Here is a 6,905-nt window from a genome sequence, read left to right on the forward strand (position 1 = left end):
AAAGTATGCTAATGGGAAATAAGCATGTGGAAAGATGCTAAATATCACTAGTCATTAAGAAAATGGAAATTAAAACCATAATGACATACCAATAAGTGCCCACTAGGAAGGCTGAAATTTTAAAACCCTGACCATATCAAATGCTGTTGAGGATGTGGAAAAATGAGAACTCTTACATACTGGAAATGTGGCAATGTGGAAATGTAATAGGTACCAGTACTTTCGAAAACAGTTTGGCTATTTCTTTAAAATTTCAACTATTATATGAGCCAGCTATTCCACACCTATTTACTCAAGATAAATGAAAGCATATATTCACACAAAAACTTATACACAGCAACTTTTTGGTAACAGCTACAAACAGAAAAAAATCAAATGTCCCTCAACAAATAAATAAATTAAAAAGCTGTTGCATATCCATACAATGAAATACTACTCAGCAATAAAAAGAACAACTTTTGACACATACAGGTATTAATCAGGATTCTCCAGAAAGACAGAACCAATAGGAAATATAAATGTAAATATGTGTGTGTGTGTGTGTGTGTGTGTGTGTGTGTGTGTGTACAAACACATATACATAAAATGGGAATTGGCTCATGTGGTTTGGAGGCCAAGAAGTGCTACAGTCTGCCCTTTGCATGTTGGGGAACCAAGCCAGGAAAGCCAGTGATACAATTCAGTCCAAGTCCAAATGCCCAAGAACCAGGAGCTCCAATGCCTGAGGACAGGAAATGATGGATGTCCTAGCCCAGGAAAACAGAGTGAGTTCTCCCTTCTTTTGCCTTTTTGTTCCATTTGGGCCATCCAAAGATTGGATGATGCCCACCCCCATTGGTGAGGGTGGATGTCTTTACTCAGTCTACTGAATCAAATGCTAAGCTCTTCCATAGAGACCCTCACAGACACACACAAAAATAATGTTTTGCCAACTATTCAGGCATCCCTTAGCCTAGGCAAGTTGACACATAAAATTAGCCACCACAACATAATATGCTTAATTCTCCAAATCATTATGTTGAGCAAAAGAAGTCAATCAGAAAAATAGCAGATGTATGATCCAGAAATCATATCAATGATTACCTGGGGAAGAAGGTGTAAATGGTAGAGATAGGAGGGAGGGAGAGAGGTTACAAAAGAGCAAGAGGAAACTTTGGGGGAAGATAGTTATATTCATTATCCTGATTGTGCTAATGTTTCACAGACAAATATACATATGGCAAAACATCAAGCTTGTGCTTTAAATATATGCAGTTAATTATGTCAATTATACCTCAATAAAGCAGAAAAAAGTGAAAAAGTAAAGAAATGATGGTGCAATAAATGTTTTTAGACAAACAGAAACTGAAGAAATTCAACACCAGCACAGGATGTTACAAATATATTAAAAGTAATTTTTATGAAAGAATGAAAAGATGAAATCCTCATTGGAAACACAGCAATGTAGAATGGAATGAAAAATACTGGAAAAGGTTGATACATGGGTATAAAAAATTTAATGACTTCAGGAAGGGACAACAATAGTTTGTCAACAACAATGCAAAAGATAGAAGTAGGTAAAGGGAGGAACAGTTTTCTAAGATTCTAGCAGTATTGTGAAAGTAATCATTTGTATAAAAATATAATAAATTGGGGCACATGGAGGGCTCAGTTGGTTAAACACTTAATTTTTTATTTTGGCTCAGATCATGACCTCAGCATCGTGGGATCAAGCCCCTCATTGGGTTCTACATTCAGTGTGGAGTCTGCTTGAGATTCTCTCTCCCTCTGCCCCTCCTGCTCATGCCCTGTCTCTCTCTCTCTCAAATAAATAAATAAATCTTTAAAAAAATATATATATAGGGGCGCCTGGGTGGCTCAGTGGGTTAGGCCGCTGCCTTCGGCTCGGGTCATGATCTCAGGGTCCTGGGATCGAGTCCCATATCGGGCTCTCTGCTCGGCAGGGAGCCTGCTTCTCTCTCTCTCTCTCTCTCTCTCTCTCTCTGCCTGCCTCTCTGTCTACTTGTGATCTCTCTCTGTCAAATAAATAAATAAAATCTTAAAATATATATATATATATATATATAATAAGTCAAGTATACATGTTGATATTTCTGAAGTAAGCTCTCAAAGAATGGTAAACGTTAGCAAGTTAATAGGAAAATAATGTAATAACAAAAAATATTTATCTATCCCAAAAGAAAGCAAAGAAAGAAGTGAAAGGGGAATATAAAACAGATGGAATATATAGAAACCAAGTAATAAAGTGGTAGATATAAACGCAGTTATAACAGTAATTACATTCAATTTCAACAAACTAAAATCTTCAAGGAAAATATTAAGATTGGCAGATCAGGTAAGAAAAAAAGCCTGTCCTTGAGAACACAAAGATTTTTCTTTAATTTGAAATCACCTCTGTAAGAAAATAACTTCATGTACATGCTCAGGAAGAGAAAGAAAAGATAGTATGGAGTATTTGATTTTTCCCAGCAACATTCTCAAGCTCAGAATCACATACCCTGATCCATTTGGGAAACAGGTGAGTGTTAGATGCAGAGAGTATTAAGATTCTGGACTTAGGTGACAGAAGAGATAATTTTCTTCAGATATCTTGTTTCCCCCCCAGCAGAATAATGCCATCTCTGTCTAATACTGCTGTTCTCATATACGGGTAGACTCACTTAAAAACACTTCTAAGGCCCTTTAAATCACACATTGTATAAGTTCACCTCTGTGTCCCCCAGTGTAACTAGAATAGTACTTCGCCCATTCAGTAAATGCCTGAATTGAGTCCTAAGTTAGAGTCCCAAGATACCTAGACCAGCAAAGATGCTATGTTTGGAGAATCAGATGCAGTAAATAGAAGAATAGAAAGAAGAGTGATTATCACATTCCTTAGCCCAGGCAAGGTTGTTGAGTGTCTGTAGAATTCAGTAATCTTGGATTTTGACCTCAGTTTTACCCTATAGTGTCTTATTCCTTTATATCTCAGGCTTTAAAAAAGCAAAACAAACAAACAAACAAAACCCTGTTTAACTGTTATTCCTTTCCTTTCATTTTATTTTTATTTTTCATCATGATAATTGTATCCTTTAATCCCCATCTACTATTTACCCCATTCCCCACCCACCCTCCCCTCTAGTAACCATTAGTTTGCTCTCTATAGTTTAGAGTCAATGTCTAGGTCTGTCTCTCTCTCTCTTTCTCTCTTTTTTTTTCCTTTTGCTCATTTGTTTTGATTCTTAAATTCCACATATGCATGAGATCATATGGTATTCATCTTTCTCTGACTGACTTATTTTGAAAGACTAGCATTATATCCTCTAGCTCCACCCATGTTGTTGCAAAAACCAGCTTTTTCTTTTTCTTTTTTTTTTTTTTTAACTGAAAACTGAGGTCTATCTTAGGAAAATGATGAAGATTGCATTTACTTGGATGTTGGGAATATCCGAGTGAAATCTGGAAAGCAGTTAGTTTCTCAGGAAGAAGATACATTATCACACATCGCTATGGGAATGCTCAAATTACAGGACTCATTAAATATGCCTCTTTTTTCCTCCAGCTGATTGACTAAGGCTTCTGATATCAGCAGTTTCTGGAGATCCTGGCAGTCCTGTCTGCACTAAGCCAGGCAGGATCCTGCTCAGGTACTGGGGGAATCTGGAGAGGTTGAAATCTGCCCTAGACCCAGAGTCCCTGGCCTGAGACAAGTCATTCAGCTGTTAGAAGAAGCAAGTACAGTGATTAGGAGAGTCAATAACGTCACCCCTCATTGGGCACTTCTTTCAAACTTTGCATTTTTGTTTGTTTGTTTGTTTGTTTTTCTTCATGTTGCTGTAACAACACTTTGCATGCTATTTGGCAAATAATGGCTCCAAGACAAGGGGTGCTTCAAGAGCTGGGATAATGCCTGTTTTTATTTTATTTTGAAATAAACCTGGATTTGAATTTTGTATAAATAAAATCTTACATAGCATGTACTTTTTAAAGGTGAATAATCTTCCATTGCATGTATATATCATATTCTGTTTATCTACTCATCCATCAATGGACACTGGCGTTCCTTGCATCTTCTGGTTATTGTCAATATTGCTGCTCTAAACATGGGTGTACAAATATCTAATCTTATAGATGAAAAAACTGACACTTGAAAAGATTAACAAACTTGCTAGACCTCCCATAGCTTCTTGGTGGTAGAGCTAGCTACCTTTATAAATCCAGGAGCTTCCCAGGTCAGTGTTCTTTGTGCCATGCCACACAGCCTCATATTAGAATGTCAGAACCCTGTGAAATAAATAATGTTTTATCACTTTTAAGACAAATAAATCAGAAGATTCTTACCTATAGGTCTACTTTGAATGCTTAGTCAGCTTTCAATCCTTAGTTGATCCAATTGGACCAAGGAACACATAAGTAATCATTAACATTCATCAGAATTACAATGTTTTTTGTAACTATCTGTATAATGTTTGGTTGTTGGAAGATAATCTTCATGTAAGTAGGACCTATCTTGTCCCCCTACTACACAAGTCTCCATCACAGAGTCAATAAATATTTGTTGAATAAACAATGTTATTATAAACAATTAATTTTTACCAGTATTCCTTAATTCTCAGTGTATTCCTCACTCAGTCCTTTATGGGGCTGGAATGAAGTGATAAAACCATGGACTGGAAAAGGACATTATTTGATTTGAATACCAGATCCACCACTTACTTTATACGGAGGAGTAGACAACTTCTTCAATCTCTTCAAGCCTCATTATTTTATTTTACAAAATGGAGAATATAATATTACATATAGAGCTTTTGGATGATTTTGTGTGTGCTTGTGTGTCTGTGTGTATGTGAGAGAGAGATTAAGTTCAGTGTCTGAGAAGTCATTCAATCAATGTGAATCCCTCATTCTCCAGTTGGCTGCAAACCTAGGGATCACTGACACCAAAATCACATGCAGAACTTGTTAAGAATCTCTGGGCATAGGGATAAAGCAAAGGAATCCTCCTTTTCCCCCACAAATTTCTGAGGTAACTCTTATACGATGGCTGAAGAAGTAAACAGGTAGTTGAAAATCCGAAGAACTGCCTCCTAGATGATCAGTGAATCTATCTTGACATCAAGGAAAAATGCTTTGAAACATGAAAAAGGGGAAGAGCATAACTAGGGCAGGGTTTCTCAATAAGACAGAAGAAAGGACAGGTGTTGAAATAATATGGGGATGGAGGAAGGAGAGAAAGAGGTACACATATTGTTTGAGGAAGGATATTCATTATTATAATTTTATGTTTAGGAAAGAAAGAACTCACTATGTTCATGACACAGGCTATAGAAAGAAAAGCTCAGTAAGAACTCCTTGACAGGTATGGCTGTCTATTAGGAAGATGCTATCTTTTGCATTATCAGAGATTCTGAAAGCAATGGGAAAGATTAAACAAATTGGCACTTCAGGTCAGTAACTCTGGGAAATAAAGAAAATAATCCATAATAATATCTTGATATGGTTCAATTATAGGTTTGAATGTGGGAACAAAGCTCTGGTTTACTTGTCCAAAATATCACACACCTAATTTTATTGAAAGCTTATGCCAGACAAGCCATTTTGTGATGATTCGGGATAAAAGGACTGGGATTAAGAATTGTGACATGAAATAAAATGATCACAAAATTATAGTTTCTAATATTCTAGAGAAAACACATGGTACAGGGGAAAGGGATGTCAGCTTTGTGCTCTGAGCATCCAAGATTCTAGCACTATTTCTGCCATAGAATATTGTGCCAATTTGATGAAGTCACTTTACCTCAATTTTCTCAGCTATAAAAAGAGGATAAGAAGTAGATGACCTCTAAGTTCCTTCTAACCTAGAATTATCCTGTGGTTTGATGATGTTTAAACAATTTTTGTCAGGCAGTGAGACAAGGGAGCATGAAATGGCGGTTAGAGTCCCTCCAATGCTGTGTGCCAAGGAAAAGCCATTCTCATAATGGTTAAATTTTCAATATCTGGCCCCTTGCACTGAAAGAGCAAATGAATTGCCTCATCTTCTCACCTGGCTGCTTGTAGGTTCTGGACAAACAGCAAAGGTCTCAAAACCTTTTGATGTCACTTGGGAAGAAATGTGAGCTAAAGCGTTAAAAAGAAGAAAATTCTTGTAACAGTGATCAAAGGGTAGACTTTGAAGAGTTAATCCATGACTGCTTCTAAGCTTGGAGATGGTATTTGGATAAAATGTGAACAGATGATGATTGCAGTTCAAGGTATGGCTTGGCACAGTTTTGACCTTCAGGTGTCAAATTTTCCTGGCAGTCACAGAGATAAGCGAAATGTGAATCCATGGAAAGATAATAATGATGTTTCACTACAGCCATGTAACCCAATTTTACAAGACCCAACTAATATAAGAAGATCCGGCTACTGCAAGAGAACACAAAATGGATATTTAAAAAGCCCTAGGAGACATATGGAAGCTGTTCATGATTACCATGAATATTTCGAACAATTTTTTGGTAACTACAGAGCATGGCATTGTCACGGCCGGTGCGACAAATCGACCAGGGTCGAGAGGGTAAAAGGATGGTGAAAAGAAATTAAGAGACAAAGAGATGGGGGCAGGAGGAGCACCAAGGAGGATGTCCAATAGTGCCAATTTTATTCAAGGCAGCAAGGCATTATATAGCTAACAGAAACAATCGTAATAAAGTATCTATTTTTAGCTAATTATTAAAGAGTTTGCAACATGCACAGAAAATCCTTCAAGCTTTCCCTTTATCTATTTCCCAAGCACCAATAGCAGACCCTCTAGCGCCAGATGTACTGACTTCAAGGCCACTCAAGACATAGTTTATGTAAGCACAGCACAGTCTTGCAATGGTGTAGTCTATAGCCCGTGCAAGGACAGCAAGGACCAGCCAAGAATTTCTGACCCCGAC

Source organism: Lontra canadensis, unplaced genomic scaffold, assembly GCF_010015895.1.
Source record: "Lontra canadensis isolate GAN:19392208 unplaced genomic scaffold, GSC_riverotter_1.0 scaffold200, whole genome shotgun sequence".
In the NCBI taxonomy this organism is placed as follows: domain Eukaryota; kingdom Metazoa; phylum Chordata; class Mammalia; order Carnivora; family Mustelidae; genus Lontra; species Lontra canadensis.